This window comes from Bidens hawaiensis, unplaced genomic scaffold (assembly GCF_021521415.1).
Source record: "Bidens hawaiensis isolate Kalapana, Puna unplaced genomic scaffold, B.hawaiensis_p1.1 tig00023240_1, whole genome shotgun sequence".
NCBI classification, from domain to species: Eukaryota; Viridiplantae; Streptophyta; class Magnoliopsida; order Asterales; family Asteraceae; genus Bidens; species Bidens hawaiensis.
Window position 1 is genome coordinate 332,926 of NW_027493650.1, and position 20,016 is coordinate 352,941.

Sequence of the window (20,016 nt, forward strand, 5' to 3'; positions counted from 1 at the left end):
TTTCATTTTGGACCAAAAGGTCTATAAAACGTAAACCACACATAATTGAAAAAAAAAAAAAAACAATTTACTCATGTGTTTATATGAACCATCATAAAAAAAATTAGAACTCACACGTTCAACTTTCGCCATGCATCAGGGGCATGACAATGGGCAATTATTACTTAGGAATGGCCATTTTAGGAATAAGATGACCAAAATAGACATTTAATTTCTTGACTTTGACCGTTTAAATGAACATTTTAGTCATTTCCCCTTGTGTATATACACACAAAGGAGATTATTTATTTGAACTTTATTGAAGCAATTGGCGATTGAGTTCGCGAAAGAAGGAGCATGTCTTGCATTAGTTGCGAGAGGAGAGAAACAACTTAATCTGGTAGCACAATATGTGAGTGCAATCGGATCACCAAATGTGATGTGATACCAGCATGATGTTTCCAAGCCTGAGGATTGTCACAGGTTTGTTAATCAAACCATCAACCATTTTAGTAGATACTAGGTTATTAACCCGTGTATGACACGGGTAGAAATATTGAAATTTTCGAACAAACACATGTCATTTGAAAGGACAGCATGCGTTGTTATATTCTATTCAGGACAACACCATACTTTAAGTTGTAAATAATATTTGTACGAATACAAATGATTGTGAAATACAAAGATAAACCCAAATAACATTCAAATTACAGTCTTTGAAAACATAATCAAAAGTTAAAAATGTAAAATTCATAAGCTATTAAAAAGACTTTCTTATAAACCATATTGATTCTTTATTTGTAACTTTATCTTCCCTTTTTAATAAGAATTTTAACACCACTCTTCGCTTTTGATAAAGCTACATAGAGTTGTCCATGTGTAAATACTGGGTCTCTGAGATATATGTCAACTTTTGCTAGAGATTGGACCTTGACTTCTATTAATGGTCATTGCAAAACAGACTACAACTGGAAAAAAAACTACATTCGCTTCAATTTAAACGAAAGTTTCATATATGAAGGTGTTACACCACAACGAATTATATAAGTGCAATAACCAACATTAGTACCTGAAATAACTTTTACTTCAACAAAACACCTTTCCCAACTTAATTACTCGCAATCTAGTTCCATTACACAAACCATTCTTCTGATTCATATTCCTTAGTAACATTATTGGCACATCAACTTTCAAAACCAACCTATGAGTCAAAATAATTTTGGTCTTTTTGATTTTATTTAGCATAATGTGTTTTTGAAAATTTTAGTTCAAATTAAAATCTAAAAAAATAATAGGTATGATCTTAATTAAAAACCAAAAAATTGATTTTTTTATATGGAGCACAACTAAATTTGTTAATTTTGTTGCCAAGTATGGAAACAATATAAATTGAGTAAACCAGATATAAGTAAAAAATAAGGAATAATATCTTTGCGCCTCTAATTAACATAATTTATTCGTATACACATCTTAATTATAACATATATTTTAATTGGTTTTAAGAAAATAAAATAGTATGGATAACTGGAAATTATGTTTCGTATCAATTCTAAAAAGAAAATAGAAAAAAGAAATATGTAAACATACATTCAATGTTATTAAAGATTTGTTTATTAAAAAGGTATAATGTATTACCAATAAAAATATTATAAATCGTTTATAATTTTCTGTTACAAGTGAATAATTTTTAGGTAATAACATATTAATTTTTATTTACTATATTTCAGTTAATAAAAAATTATATTTTAATACAATATAGTGTATTAACGCGTTTAAAATAAAATGTAACCGTTCAAAATGTTAATAAGTAATTCTCTTGTCGTTGAAGCTGCACGTTTACAAAAAAAATGCTTACTTAAAAATTTTAAAGGGTAACTAAAAAATATGAAAATAACTAACCGTTTGAAATATTCTTATTGGAAGGCGTTGATTGACCAAAAATTACGTTTTCTTTAATTTTGAAGACATCTGTAATAAAATATAATATAGTTAGCATATGAAAAAGATGAACAACATAAATATAAAAACAGAATTTTATAGAGCATGATGTTTCAATTTTTCTTACATAATGAATGCTTTTAAAACATAAAACAAAAAATTTAGAAAACCAGGAAACCAAATACTATTAACTTTAGTGACAATTGTAGGTTGTTTATATTTGGTGTTCATAAATATATTAAAGACATGAAAATTAGAAATATTACACAAGAAACAACAATAACACAACTTACTCTACTGGATATGAAGACTATCAGCTAACTTGAATCCACATAGATGATCATAAATTCATTTACGTAAAAGTATCTAACCCACCAATATATTTCTAGAATAGTAGCCCATGTTACACATGGTGAAAACATATAAATAACCATATACATATAGACAACCATAAAATTTCATAACTAACATATTAAACCAATAAAAATATTTAACATAAGTTTGTAACCAAAATATTAAACATTTAGACTGTATACATAAAAAAGTTAATACTTACACAAACTTACTATATACCTAAATTAAAAAACCAAATGACGATACGAACATGTTATAATCATATTAGCCCACCATTAACTTCTTCGATATTTTACAAAAAAATCGTTTTGCTTCACAATCTAAAAAACAAAATAAACCATAACAGCCTGATTAGATATACAGCTAAAGTTTTTAAGGTATTATGAGTTTCATTTCAACATTAATAAATAAATAAAGGTATATTTTATTATAAATTATTTTGTAATTAAACTTTTGTTTTATTTCAATTCAAATACCATTTAGTTAAATGTATTAAGTTAAATTGAAGTAATAAAGTTTTATTCTACTAATTTCACTAATTAAGTCTAATTAAAATATGTAACATCACGGAAATTTCGGGCCAAAAATGTCAACTTCCAAAGTTAAGGGACTAATTCTGCCAAATCCAAAATCCAAACTCCATGGGGAGCGCCGATACTTTTTGTCAAGAAGAAGTATGGATCCATGCAAATGTGCATAGACTACCGAGCCCTCAACAAAGTTACGATCAAGAACCGATACCCACTCCCTCGAATCGACGATCTCTTTGACCAACTTCAAGGTGCTAGCTTCTTTTCCAAAATCGATCTTCGCTCCGGCTATCACCAACTTAAGGTTCAATCTGAAGACATTCCAAATACCGCGTTCCGAACAAGGTACGACCACTACGAGTTCACCGTTATGCCATTTGGACTTACTAATGCGCCGGCTGCGTTCATGGATATGATGAATCGTATTTGTAAGCCTTACTTAGATAAGTTTGTAATCGTATTCATCGACAACATATTAATTTACTCTAAGACTAAGGCTGATCATGAAAATCACATTCGAACGTTACTTGAAATTCTTAGGGCCGAGAAACTGTATGCCAAGTTCTCGAAATGCGAGTTCTGGTTGCACGAGGTGCAATTTCTTGGTCACATCATCAACGTTAATGGAATTCAAGTGGACCCCGCTAAGATTGAAGCTTCTTGAAGTGGGAGATCCCAAAGTCGCCAACCGAGATTCGAAGTTTCTTGGGATTGGCCGGCTATTATCGAAGGTTCATCGAGAACTTTTCTCGAATCGCTGTTCCCTTAACCTCCTTGACTCGAAAGAACACCAAATACGAATGGGGAACAAAGCAACAAGAGGCGTTCGATATACTTAAACAAAAGCTTACCCGAGCCCCTATACTGGCCTTGCCAGAAGGTATTGAAGACTTCGTCGTCTTTTGCGATGCGTACCATTCCGGCTTGGGATGCGTATTGATGAAACGAAAGAAAGTAATCTCTTACGCATCTCGTCAACTCAAGGTGCACGAGAAGAATTATACGAATCACGATCTAGAGTTAGGCGCCATAATCTTCGCACTTAAGATATGGAGGCACTATCTCTATGGAGTAAGATTTACCGTGTACACTGATCATAAGAGCTTAAAGCACATCTTTGATCAAAAAGAGCTGAACATGCGCCAAAGACGCTGGATGGAAACCCTAAACGACTATGACTGCGAATTGTCTACCATGAAGGTAAAGCCAACGTTGTGGCTGATGCCTTAAGTTGTAAGGAACACGAAAAGCCAAAAAGAGTCCGAGCGTTAAGGCTAGAACTTCAAATCGATCTTATTGACCAAATCAAATCCGCTCAAACTCAAGCAATCAACGAGAACCAAATCTCGGATGAGAAACGTAATGGCACCATTGACTCGCTAGTCAAAGGTGACGATGGTATCCTTAGACTTGGCAACAGGCTTTGGGTACCAATTGTGGGAGGATTGCGTGAGAAGATCTTAAACGAAGCCCATAAGTCTAAGTACATGATGCATCCTAGGAGTGACAAAATGTACCATAATCTCAAGGAAAACTATTGGTGGAATGGAATGAAGAAAGATGTCGCTTCGCATGTGGCGAGATGTTTGACGTGTTTGAAAGTCAAGGCTGAACATCAAAAGCCTTCGGGATTGCTTCAGCAACCCGAACATCCCGTATGGAAGTGGGAGTTAATTACTAAGGATTTCATTACCAAACTCCCTAAAATGACTCGACAACATAATGCAATCTGGGTAATTGTGGATCGATTAACAAAGTCCGCACACTTTATACCTATCAATGAGTCTTACTCAATAGAAAAATTAGCTCGAATCTAAGTTAACAATATTGTGGCCCTACATGGGATACCACTGTCCATTATTTCTGATCGAGACAGCCGTTTCACGTCTCACTTCTGGAAAAGCTTCCAACAAGTGCTAGGCACGAAGTTAAACCTTAGCACCGCCTATCATCCACAAACTGATGGGCAAAGCGAAAGGACAATTCAAACGTTGGAAGATATGCTCCGAGCTTGCGTGATAAACTAAGGTGGAAGTTGGGATGACCACTTACCCCTAATAGAATTTTCGTATAACAATAGTTATCATGCAAGTATTCAAGTCGCACCGTTTGAGGCGTTGTATGGTCGAAAATGTAAAACGCCCGTGTGTTGGTCTGAAACTGGAGATAATCAATTGTCTGGACCCGAGATAGTCCAAGAAATCACCGACAAAGTTATCCAAATCTGCGAACGACTTAAGACGGCACGTGATTGCCAAAAGAGTTACGCCGATATCCGTCGTAAGCCGTTAGAATTCAATGTCGGTGATAAAGTTCTATTGAAAGTCTCGCCATGGAAAGGCGTAATCCGCTTCGGCAAGAAAGGAAAGTTAAGTCCCCGATTCATTGGACCCTTCGAGGTACTTGAACGAGTTGGTACCGTCGCATATCGATTGCGACTACCCGAGGAAATGCAAGAGATACACGACATATTCCATATCTCGAATCTGCGTAAATGTTTAGCCGATGAATCTCTTGCAATGCCGCTAAAAGATGTTGAAATTAATGAAAACTTAAAATTTGTTGAGCGCCCAATTCAAATCGAAGATTCAAAATTAAAGAAACTCAAAGGACGAACATTGAAAATTGTGAAAGTGAAATGGGATTCCCGACGATGCCCCGAGTATACTTGGGAACTCGAGTCTGAAATGAGGAAGAAATACCCCCACTTATTCTCGTGAAGCAATCTCGAGGACGAGATTTATTTCAAGGTGGGGAGGATGTAACATCACGGAAATTTCGGGCCAAAAATTTCAACTTCCAAAGTAAAGGGACTAATTCTGCCAAATCCAAACTCCAAGGTTTAAAAATGAAAAATCTGATTTCTTGTTCTATCGCGGTACGCGACGGGACAAAAGACAAGCCCATCGCGTACTGCGATGGGGCTTGGTCAATATTTCTAGAAGAAGTCAACAGCGTACGCGATCGCCGTTGAACCTACGTCATCGCGTACCGCGATGACGTGGCCTGACACGCCTGACACCTTTTCACCACATGTCCACACGTGGCACAACGGTCGCCACGTGGCCACACGTGGCATATCGTCCGCCACGTGTTAACACGTGGCACAACGCCTGCCACGTGGCGACACATGGCAGACCTACTGTCCGCGTCATCAGACCTCGTCGAGGTACGCGACGGGTCCTCAGGGCCTGGGCGCGGTACGCGATGGGACACCATATTTTCCAATAAATAGCAAGGTCCGGGGTCTTCATAAACCACACCCAAAATCAGTTTACAATCATCTCTTTACTCTCTCACTACACCTCGAAATTCATGCCAACGATCCACATCGAAAACCGTGCCCCGATTCCTTGATAAACGTGCCATACCTCGATATTCGTACCACTCCCCGACGACGTTCCGATCAAGAAGGTGATACCGTACCGACGTCCCGACGATCATCTCGAAGTGCGTGCCGTGAAAAGTTGGTATCTCGAGAAGCGTGTCGAAGTAAAGTGGCGATCAAAGCGAGTGTTGAAAAGACTAAGCGGCGTAGAAATGCTGCCCGAGTATCTAGGAAATATTAAGCCGAGGAAAGGTAAGGCTTACTTCCCGACTAAAATAATAATAAAATATTATAAAGGCTTAATGCCATAAGTCGGAATTATACTCGATGTTTATAAAAAGAAAAGTAATATAACAAAGAAAAGCAATAAAGAAAGAAATATGGAAGTGTATATATATATGTGTGTGAATTATATATAATTCTTTGTTATGATTATTATATAAGTAATAAGGATATTCTTATATGATAAAAGTAAAAAAGAATATGTTTCTTAGAAAAGAAGAAACGTCGGGTTTTTTTATAATAAACTAAAGGTTTATAAATATTGCTTTTAAAACTAAAGGTTTTAAAGTAAAAATGAACTAAAGGTTCATCGAGATAATAAGACTAAAGGTCTTAAGCCCGGATTGTATATCCGACTAATAAAAGTTATACTCGTACTATAGGTGCGAGATAGCAAGAAAGATTACGCAAGGACGGTGTTGGAAACCGATCCCGATCAAAGGTGAATACGCCCCATTTTACAAACTTGTTTTCAAATAAATAAACGTGTTATGTGTAAAACTTTACATGAGACTAAGTGTCTCTAAAAACATTATTAATAAGAGTAAAAGCCTAGCCCTCAGGCTATAGTATACGTTTGTCTGGATCCTTACATATGTGGTAAAATGCGGTGGGCACATCGCACCACGCCTGGTCACGACCTCCAGCCACGATGGGCCGAACCAAAGTATGTTCGAGTGAGAATGACCTTGTGTATATTTATGGTACCTAAGTACGTCGGGACGCTGCGGTGTCTTGCTGGGGTGACCTAGGTAGAGACTCGAGTTTATAATGATATTGTTTTAACTTTGTTATTCCTAAGCCAAGATGGGCTGAGGCATGCGTAACCCTCGAGGGGTAACAAAGTAAAAGAAAATGTTTTCGCGTCAGCATATTCACCAGCATTCGTTGCTGACGTATTTTTATAACATTTTGCAGGTAACCAAGATTAGAGCTAAAGGACGAAGGCTCAAGAATCCGATGGCTTGGATAATTTTTGTTAAATGTTAATATAACTAAATGGTGGTTTTGTAAACTTAAAACAAGTAAACACAAATGGAACTTGTTTCCATCTTTTGTAATGTAAATATTTTTCAACTTTAATCCTTATAATTTATAAATTCTTCCGCTAATAATCGTAACTCTGATTTATTTACAAATATGGTACCAACTATCGAGTCACACGCTGTCACACCCTCAAATTTCAACTAACGGGGTTTTACCGCGAGGCGCATGACATACCAAGATCTAGCCACTTGTTATACTAAACAATCATTTAATATGAAAGATACTATTTATTATCACTCATTAATATGAGAAAATCCAGTTACAATGTAATTGCGTTTGCGGAAGCGTAAATGTAAACAATTTAAAAACAAAGTAGTTACATGCTCAAACATGTACAACCCATCCAAATGTAAAACAATGTAAGGTAAATATCCATGCTATAATGAAACTCCAAACAAATGCATGCACGTGCACCTTAGCATACCTAGTAACCTGGCAAGTATAAATACTCAAGGGTCAACACAAGGTTGGTGAGTTCATAAGTTATAGTAAAGAGTAATGTAAGTAGATTTATCCCATTTCAAATATACCAGGGTAGCTAACCCATTCACAAGCTACTAGACGTTTGAACCGAAGCTGACTGTATGTATGCCTTCTTACCAGGTCTATCACCAATACTGGCGTATAAAAGTTAGGTAAATATAACACTTGTTTTACGACATCACAGCCGTGCTAGCGCGACTAGCCCGAGTGGGGTTTGTCAAACCCAGTAGTACTACTCAATATAACCCCGCGATGCCATCCTATCGGTTCAAGGTAACGTAAGGACTTTAAGTGATATAAGGGCATCTAGTATAAACTTGTGATATATAAGAAATTACGAAAAATCTAAAATGAGTCACTGCGTTTTCCTCCAGAAAACCAGTATGTAAGTAAGTTCGTGTTTTCTTCCCGAAAACAAGTATAGGAAAAGGTTTTGTGTTTTCTCCCCGAAAACCAGTATAAAAAGTATGAACTCACCTGTTGATGCGTGTAATAGACTTTCCTCAAAAACAAAAGAATGCACTTGACTTGCTAAATGTTACCTAGTACAAGTGTTTAAGTTATGAGAGTGCGATCATGCAACTAGACAACTCAAGTGTATAACAACACATAGTCATATGGTTCACGACTCACAATGCAACAAGTTTGACCCGATGACCCGTTGGTGATTATATTACTTTGATGAGTGAAAACATGTTCTAACACAATTCATATATCTTGTATTAGCCAAAGAAACATGCATCTCATCAAATAACACATGAACAAATTCTGGATTTATAAGACAAATTTTAGCATGCAAAGGTGTATTTTATTACATAGGCAAATAATAGAAATAAATTATAAAATATTTAACACAGGAGAATAAATGTCTTATATTTCTAACTATATTTATTTTATATTTTTCCAATGCACACAAAAATCACAAAAGTTCATCCAAACCAGAAAGGCACGTGCAGCTATTTCAGTGTGCAACACTAAGTTTTTATTTGGTTAAAAATCAATACTTAACCAAATTAATCAAGACCAATTGGGTTAGAATCCTAACTACAAATTTGAAGTTTCAGAAGTAAAACCAACCCATTTGACTTTGCCATGAAAGAGTTATGATATCGGGAATACAGACCAGAATTTGACTCCTCACGTCAGCCTTGACATATAGTTTTGTAAAATCATAAAAACTAATCAAAACCCTTCCAAAAATTACAAACTATATCTTTATGGAAACTAGACTCAAAGTAGAACATCATGGAATCAAGAATCGATCAATAATAATCATTTAAAATCAAGTTACGGACCAGTCAATAAACAATAACGAATCTGTCAGCAAACTGTTGTCATCAAAACTCAATCGTTAACATGTTTATGACATCCCTAGGGTTCTAATCATCAATTAGCATCATAATCATCAATAATAGAGACATTGAACATATAGGGTTTCATTATAACTCATTAAAACATGAAATTAATGCATAAAAACTTACCAACTAGTGTTAGGAATGCTGAGAATCACTCAAATACACCACTAATTGCAAGACCCAAGGTTGAATTGAAGATGGTGGAGATGGTTTGTGAGTTGCGATCGATGAGAGGGAGCAGGGAGGAAGAGTCGATGGTTTGGGGTGGGTATTAGGGTTGGATTATTTATTTTAATATTATATTAAATTATATTTACAAGAATGGTTCTTCCGGAATCAGTTTTGGCTTTAAACGAACTTTATAACACCACAACTGGATTATAACGAATCATTACAAATAAAATTCTAACCCAAGTTCATAAAACTAAAGCCTCGTTGTTTTATCAAAAATATTACCTTTTAAAAGGTGAAAACATACAAATTACGCGCAATCGATCCCAAATTATATGAAACAAGCTATGAACTAAATACATAATCATTTAGCATGTAATTTCACATACATAATATTATAAACATATGCTCGAGATATTATTTAAATATTTACACCAACGTTCGGGGTCAGACCCGCGTGATTCAGTAATTCCCTAATTTCTGGTACGTGAATGTTTGTTCAATAATCGACACACTTAATTAACCCTAATAAGTTAAATGCATGAATGAGTGTCTGAGATAACGGAGCTTGTATTAACGGTGTTAACTAGAAATTACCGGGTGTCACATTATCCCCTGTTGAAAGAATTTTCGTCCCGAAAATTGATATCAGCTTCTAAGCAAATAAGTAGACTTCCTGTCTAAATGTATGATCAAAATGAACTAAGTAGACTTTCCGTCTATAGACTAGTGTCGTTAATGTTTTGGCAGTGTTGCAAATGTTAAGTAAAAAAAAGTTTTTCCGGTTGTCACATCATCCCCTTGTTGAAAGAAATTTCGTCCCGGAATTTTTAATTAAGATATTTCGAAACTACAACCATAGTTTATTGACAATAGAAGCGTCATAACATATAGCGTTACAAAGAGGCAAAAAGTGTCTAGCATAAATGATTTTGACTGTGCTTGAGAATGCCGGAGGTTCAAGTATCCATTCAAAAATGAACTTAAAAGAGCATAACCGAGAGGTTTATTGTAAAAGATACGAGTCGATGTTTGTAAAAGTTGTTGCACTTGGCTGTGACATTATGTATAAACGCAAGTAAGGAAATAGCACAATTTAAAAATAAAGCACTACGAGGTTAAATCTCGATAGTCCAGTTTCTTTTCATGGAAGATTGAGTTCATTACATGCCTAGTAATTAAGTATAGTTATCGTTGAACTGACATTAACGTTTAAGATCTAGTGAGCTAAGCCACTCTGGCTCATGATAATGCGGTACATCGAGGTGAATTCGCGTAGTAGAATTTTAATACCGGTATGAGTCATTTTGTACTTGGTCCAAAGTATAAATTGAATTCATGGAAGCTCAAGCATGAAAATTCTTGTAACAGGTTATGGTAGTCACATGTGTTACTCACAAGAGTCGGAACAATATTAAAAAAACATATGGCCAATAGAATAGTAAGCTAGAAGTCTTAAATTTTCTTTCAGGCCATGACGGCCCGCGTTCCTACGATCATAGAAGCATGACAGACGTATATAACGTGTCGGGGGAGGTTGTTGCACCATACACATCTAAGGTAAATTCCACCCACTACGAATTTGCATGAAATGGAAATGTGACAATTAGCTATCTTGGAATGATCTAAGCATTAAGAAATTAAAACTTCATGAGGCAATTGTATTCAACACGTGTTTTGAGGTTTCGCGTGTGGTCACGAAGGATATGTTTTTTTATAACGAGAGGATGATGAAAATGCGCTGTCACGGTAATTTGTTAGAGTCTAAATCTTCCAATTTTTAGGATTACGCGAGTTAGTGACATCAGGGGAAGGGTAATCAAAACGAGTGTCATGAATTTTGCTGATATGTGATGCAAGTATAGAGATCCGTAATTGCATCGCCCCCAAATGACATGAGTGAATTCATTGTACCCAAGGTTTCCGAAAAGAAATAAACTTTAATTGAAATCAACTGGTCATGTAAATTAATAAGTAACTTGATTGAAGATCCAAGTCAGGTGTCGTGTCGCTTGTTCTGGAAATATCAACGGCTTTTCGTATTCGAAACTGTATGAAAGATGTCCAAGGTTCGATCTGTTTTCTCTTATTAGTCGTCGTGATCACAAGAAAGTGCGTGAATTAGTCAATTAAACTACGATTTACTTAAATGGTATCGCATACGCTAATAGTTCGAGATACTTGATGATCAAGTCCATGGAAGTTTGTTCTAGTTCCCAACGGGATTTTCCTGTCATTGAAACAACCCAGAAAGTTTTTGATATTCAACTTCGCCTTGCCTCAACGAGCATGATACGACTTTAGTATGAGAACTAGTCGCGATGTCTGAGAATAAGAGGCGCGATTCAATGTTGTGGCTTTAGCAAGAAAGGGAACACATATCCAAGGGATGGTTTTAATAACATAATTGACCGTTTCAAGGTCCGAGTATTAGAAACGAAGGATGGTTTAAACTAACTCACTCTAGTAGTTTAGTCGTTAAGTCGGATGGGCATTCGGAGCAAGACATTGAATCATCATATGGAAGCAATCGATTAATCTGTTCCACCACTCTAGCGGGAATTAGGGTTCGCGTCTAACATCGTAAGAAGGTTTCTTACTTAATTCCAGTGGGTCGATTAAGGGTCGAAAAGTGGCCTTTGTCTCCTACCTCTTTGATGCGAGTGCCGATTCCTCAAGGTCAAAGCAGAAGCGTAGATGCTTAAGGTGCTAAGGTTTGGTTAATGATTTGTCTCTAATCTCCACCTTCAACGTACCATTAATGTTTACATATAAGGATACTGTAGCTAACCCACCACACTAACCGCACATCGCCAGTGATTCTAGTTGCCAACCATAAGCAACAATTACTTTGCTATTCAACCGTGATAAACAAAGAAAAGAATAACCGAATTCTTTCTCAGCGTTAGTCCAAAAGGATTGAGTTTAGGTATCCTGTCTGAAATGGTTCATAGTGTATCCATGGGAATAATCAGCTTGTTGGCCAATTCGTCGTACCTCGAGAGATTCAGGTTTACAATTTGGTTCGTTGGGTAATTTAGGTTTACAATTCTTTTTTCAGGTTTACAATTCTTTTTTCCAATTGTATACATTAATCTGGACATTTACGCCTAATTAAAATTGTTCAAATATAAAAGATGGAAACTTTGTTGAGATTGGAGACCATTAAAAACTACAAAAGAGTTGTCAAATTCGTTTATTAAAGATGATGATTATTTAGCATAAATAAGCAATTCTAGTGAATATCAGATTTTTTAAATATAAATTTGAAATAAGTAATTAACAACATATTAAATTGCTCAAAATTTATGTGTATTTAATATAACACATATTAACTTTTCAGTATAAATCAAAAGTAAATTATTTAAATTTCATGTATTCATTAAATTTGTCATTTATGCTAATTAAAAATTGGTCAAATATAAAAGATAGAAAGTTTTTTGACATTGAAAACTATTAAAAACTTCAAAAGATTGTTGCAAGAGTGGTCAATTTCGGTTTTGAAAAACAAAAATAAATAAATGTAAATATTATTATATAAACTTTCTATTTTGTTATAACTTTACTAACTAAACAATATACTATTAACTTTTTTTAATTATCACGAAATTATTGTCAAAACTTTAGCATCATTAACTTATTTTTTAATTTCACCAGAATAATTTAGACGAATCGATAATTCTTGACATTTATGCCTAATTAAAAATTGATCAAACATAAAAGATGTAAAGTTTATTGAGATTGGAGAATATTAAAACTAAAAAAGAGTGGTCAAATTCGGTTCTTAAAATAGAAATAAATTAATGTATAAATGATGTATCATTAAATTAAAGATGATGAATATTTTAAATAAATAATCAATTATAGTAAATATATAAGATTTTCTAAATATACATTTGAAATAAGTAATACACCACATATTAAATTGGTCAAATAAATTAATTTTTTTTAATACAAAACTTATTAACTTTCAAGTATTATCAAAAGTAAATTATTTAAAATTTTCGGTATATATTAAATATGTCATTTAAGCTAATTAAAATTTGGTAAAATATAAAAGATGGAAAGTTTGTTGAGATTGAATACTACTAAAAACTAAAAAAAGATTGTTGCAATAATGGTCAATTTTGAATTTTGAAAACAAAAATAAATAATTGTAAATATTATTATAAAAAACGTTCGAGTTTTTGGAAGTTCAATAAATAATTGTTAAAACTTTCAAGATAAGATTTAAAAACTTTAACACGGAAAAATTAAAGGTTGTTATTCATATAAAAATGAAATAATTTACATGAATTGTCTAAGCTACATAAAATAAAAAATGATAGAAAATTAATAACTAAAATACATTAGTAATGACCAAAACAAACATAATCAAACCACTCTCCATCAAATATTTTTTCCATGCAATTAGCCAATCTACCAATTTGGGTCGCCATAAACTGAATTATTTAAAATAAATTAATGTTAGATATAATGAACTATTAAAAAACAAATTAGTAAGAATTATCAATGGATGTAATCGGAATAATTAACATAATAATTTCGATAAGAAAATAAATTAACAATATTTTCGTATATCTCAAAACCTTGGGAAAGCAAGGCTTCCTTACATAGACTTGCATTCTGTTGCCCTGCAAATTATTATTAAGATTAGTAAAAAGTTGTATAAATAATATAGTAAATTAATGAATGTGTTAACAATACCATTTCGTCTTGAACAATCATTTCGATGGACCAATCTTGCCCGGGTTTTGAGTTGTCCTTCAGCCGCCAAAGTTTCGGAATACGCATCTTTAGGATACACTCACTGTTAAGAACATCCAATTGGTTCAACATGGTGATATTTGTTGGCTCCATCTTGCTAGAAAAATTTAACAAAAACACAAATAAATCAAAATTAAACAACAATAACACTTTTAAGACTCAAAAATGAAATATGAAAATGGAAGATATATAAACAACAAAAACTAAAAACCTTGGCACAAAGCTCCTCGTTTTTACTAAAGAGGCTTTGATGGTGTAAGAGTTAGCCTTTTAAATGTACATATTTATAGGAAACGAATTAGGGTAGAGAAAATTATAGAAGGAAAGTATAAATGTAATTGATTAAAAAACATAAATTTAGGTATTTTCAAAAAATTTCAAAATTATTATAGTAAGAAGGAATATAATTGATATCGTAATTAATGGATTTTCAAATAATATGCAATGTTACATAATTAGATTCAAAATACTAATAATATATTTCGAAAATTTTGAATTTTATGTAATGGTAGTTCTGTAAAATGCAATGTTACATAATGTAAAATGTAAGTTACTAATTATATAGTATGTATTGTAATTCATATAAGGTGTGAAAATAAAAAGTTACTAATTTAGTTATATATATGTAACTCAATTGTTAATTAGTAAATCGTATTTCTAAGTCAATGTTGAAAATTATAAGTGAATGGGTGAATGGGTCAACAATGAATTTGTAACTCAATTGTTATCGTTAAATAATAATAAGTCAATGGATTTGTATTTTAATTCTTAAAAGTAAATGAGTGAAATTAAATAAGTGGGTTAATGGGTCAACTAACGTAATTATAGTAAAACTTAATGATTGTTAATTAAATAAAATTGACATTCAAATTTAGACCATAATTTAGACAATAATTAATTCAAATAGGAAGGGGGGAATATCAAATTTACAAATTTATAAATCCATAATTAAACATTTCCTTAATAAAATGGGTCGTCCTTTCCTAATTTCCTTAATTTCCTTACGAGTTTGACAAATATAATTTAAATAATATAATATTTTAACATAATTATAATATTTTAAATCGGTATCTCTATATTATATATATATTATCCGTAATCTCTTCTATTGATGAAATAAAAAATAATTAATTCAATTATTTACTATATATTATCTATAAAATTAACACAGGTGGTGAATGAAATCAACCAAAAAATAACAAAGGTGGTGAATAAAATCAACCAAAAATACTACAATTTTCAAAAATTTTTTTTGAATATTTCGTATTCAAACTATAGCTACGATTTTAAAATATTACATTAATTAGAATATTTTTTGTTGTTATTTAATTAATCTAAATTTACACTTTTAGCTAAATGTAATATTAAAATATTAAAATATTACATTATTATTTAAGTATTCAAAATGAAAAAATAAATATTAAAGGAAAGAGGAAAGATAATAATTAAATAGCATTGATTAATCTTATTTTAATATATTATTGATTCATTTTATTCACTTGAAAATTAGAGAATACATTGATATATATTAAAAGTATGAGAATCAACCAATAGGAAGGGGGTATATGGATTTAAAACTTATTGCTTTAATAGTATAGTTAGATAAGTCACCATCTTTATATTAATCACTTTCCTTGTAATTATTGTTTTAATTAAGAGTGTTAATTGCAAATGATAACACCCAATTTTGATCCTAAATATCGATGTGCTCTTGTGGGGTTTGGTTCACCACCCCGAGAGTAAGCATCTATAACGTAAGTACAAACATTGAGCGTTTTGTAAGTTTATATATATACGTACTCATGACTCCGTAATATTTGATTACATAATCGTAGTTAATGTAAATAGCGCATTAGCGCTCTTTAAACGTACATATTCAAAACTTATGACCAACTGTTAACTATTTGCAAATGTTGTGACAGGCAAGTAAAGAGGCACTGCTAGGTTTCTTTGAAACTCTAAGGAACGAAGTCGATTCAGATGTTGATATAACAGTAGTAACTCCAGGATTGGTCGGTACACTATTAACCAACGAGGAATTGTTAAAGGAGGTATGTCATTGACTCATTGTTGCATCCATCCTTCATTACTTTTCCGTATTTTTGATTTCTTGGTTTATACTACTAGGCAAATGCGCTATGGGTACCAAGGCTATCGGCTATAACGTGCGCCAAGGCCATTGTTAGTAGGCTAGTAGCACTAAACGCGTAGATAAATATCTGACCGTGTGGGCGAAGACAGTATTACTATGGAAGATATTATGTCCTGAAATTCTCAACTTGTTTATGCACTTTGTGTTCATATCCTGGCCAAAGATTTCATCAAAGAGAAGCAAACTCCAATAACCTTGGATTTTATTCAACTTAACGGAGGTTTCTCTAAAAGTGGAAAGCCCATGTAAACTATCTTAAGAGAATTGTACTTAAGGGTGTTTTGTAATTGCATCAAAATTCTATTGAAGTTATGCTATTAAAGATAAGATTTAAAGTTAAGCAAGTTGTTAAATGGGAAAAAAATAATGAGTTAATTACTACATATTACACTAGCAAAGAATGAATTGTTTTGGTACATGGGTGTTTGGTAAAATGGCATTCACGAAAGTGTTTAGGATTGTAGGGCATTAAACACGAAAAAGCTTGCAGTTTTTAGCCTTTTAGCGAAATCAGTGATCAATGTGGCTTACGAAACTAGGAAACTTATGTGAATGCCATTTACGGAATACCCATAAAGCAAAACAACTTTAATTCTTACTCAGAAACCGTCATCAGATGGGAAAACTCCCAATTTGTAACAACTTAAATTAAATTCTTAGTTAGAAACCGTCATCAGATGTGTGACTCGCAAACCCACAAATGGTTGCAAATTTCTTATCTACAATAAGATTTGCCACTATCTTTAGCCATCAAATTTAATGAATTTGCGGCAAATTTTAAGGACAAACAAACTAATTTCTACATATGTGACGGAATTTATGATTAAACATGTTTGCGATCGAACTTATATTAAAGTTTGCTAACATGTTTGCGATCAAACTTGTATTAGACTTTGCCAACATGTTTGCGGCGATTTAAACTTGTTTAATTTTCTTCTTTCATTTTCCATTCTCTCTTTATCAGTGTGCATCTGATATGACAAGTCCAGCCCATATAGATGTATCAATGATCCATGCTATGGTGACACCAAAGCCCACTTACACGACCCAGCAAAATACCCTAGGCCCATGCGTAAAAACAACAAGATACAATGACAAATTGACAATATTACTATTACTTTATATTTCAGAATCAATATGCAATCGTTTATGTTTAGTTGTTTCTGTTTGTTTTCCCATTAGGGTTGCCTATGTTAGTCTATCCATTAGTGTCTGCTATCGTCCTTTAGCGCTTGATTACGTCCGTTTGTATCTGATAGTGTTCATTAGGGTCTGTTACAAAATTAAAGGAGGGACACGAATGGACATGAATAAGCTAAATTCCTTAATGAATGAACACTGATAAGAATTTTCGTTCGGAAGAGTGTCCATGAACCGTGTGTTTGTCCAACGAAAGCTTAATGAACGAACACGAACATGGTCTTGTTCGGTTCAGTTCGGTTCGTTTACAACCATACTAGTAGAACATTTTTTAGCCTTCTCTAACTTTTAACAGTTTAACTATGGCTCCGTCTATTGAGACACCTTCTATTTACACATCCTCATATGGGTCATATTGATCAATATGAGGCATATCATGTATGACATAAAACATTTTTGTGTCTGATTTGGGGCCATATATGCTCTATATTGGTCAATATGGACTACATTGGGGTGTCTAAATAGATGTGGATGTGCCAATATCACGACCCTTAATTATAAGGTAGATTCATAGCATGCCATAGGTTCTTTATTGATGCTAGTAGCACACTTTTTAGCCTTCTCTAACTTTTAAGGCTATGCGTAGTGGAGGAACTACAAATGGGGTGAATTGTGACACGTGACGCCCAGTCAGCAAGGAGTGAAAATTTGTTTTTGGGGTGTAATAGTGTAGGAGCTACAAATTGGGTCCATAGTATCTTTTTTTATTATTTTCTTTTTATAATTAAACTAAACAAATAAAAACCAATTTATTTAAATAATTAAATAAAAATGATTTAAATTAAAAAGAAATACAAAAAAAATACATAACTAAAAAAAATACATAACTAAAATTAAAAAAATACATAACTAAAAAAATACTAATATCCATAATATTCGCGCATTTTTTCAATTCGTTGTCGTTGCAGTAATGCGGTCTCTTCGTGTAACCCGACGACTTTGAAGGATTCGTATTCTTCACTCATTTCCCGCAATTTCAACATAGCGGCAATCTTTTTGTGTTGTTTGTTGCTTTCTCTCATGGCATCGTTGAGTTCCTCAACACACTTTTTATGTTTTTTGATGATTTCTCTCAGGGTAGCGGTGAGTTCCATGAAATTCAGTTTGTTCAGGTTGTTTGTAGGATTCATTTTGCTAGATTTTTTGAAGAATTTGGGTATTAATTGTGTATAAAATGGATATGAAATGGAGAAGAAGATGTATGTTTATACATACATATATATATATTGTTTTAATTAATTAAATATTTTTTTTAAATTTTACCGTTGCAAACGGTCATTTGAATATAATAATATTATTTTTTAAACATCACAGCGACAAATACAACCCGCCCCCGCCCCTTTTCGCCCACTTATCGTCGGGGGGGGGGGGGGGGGGTTGTTCTAGCCCAAATGTCGCCCAAACTCACGCCCACTACACTTGGCCTAACATGTTTGGTAGTAATGTAGAATTCCAATTTAACGCATAAACATGCTTATAACTACTTTAACCATGCTATGTTTGGTTACGGTCATGGCGTACTTGAAATATAACGCGGGTTTGGCACCAGGGTTGGCTCAACGAATGTGGATGTCTAAATCGAAATAAGATTTTGTGGCCTTTTCATGACAATTGTTAAGGAAAAAAATTTGTTTATTACAAGTTTTAAACTCATAATCGATACTTTAGTAACCACCACACCAATATATTATTTTGAGTTTAATTTACCTATTATAATATATCTATATATAATGTTTTTTGGATTTGGAGGCCTTAATTAAGTGCGGGTCTAAAGTCTTAACTTGTTTTCGCTATCTCACGAGCCACCCCTGTTTGGCACAAAATTTGATAGTGGTATTCAGTTTTTGTCTTAACATATTATGTATATATTCTTTTAAGTAATAGAAATTAGTGAACCCTTTACTTGTTTAGTCAAATACATACCTAACCATGGTGCTCATGAAGATGAAGAGAAGCAAAGATGGAGAAGAAGTGAAGAAGGTGGGGTTGGTGGATTTTTGTTTGAGTATTTTGTTATATTGCCTCTCCTTTAACCTTAATAATTAAAATCAGTCCTTAAACTTAAAAGAAAGGAATCAACAACTTCTTATTATTATTGTAATTTTTTTAAATTTAATGTATTTTTTATTTTAATGTAGTTTTTATTTATAAATTTAATGTATTTTTTTATTTTAATGTAGTTTTAAATTAAAAAAAACAAAAAAGTGTAAAAGTGACGCATAACACTGGTGGGGCTTTATGAATACACCATGTTTTTGTAAAAAATCAAAACTCTGACGGAGCGCCACGTGACGTATAACACCAAGGGGTGGAGCTTTATGACTACACATGGTCTTACTACTTTGGACATTTATCTTTATCCATATATTCCTTTTAATTTTAATTGTAAATAACTTCCCACCAACGATTTTCCAACGGCCATAACTTTTT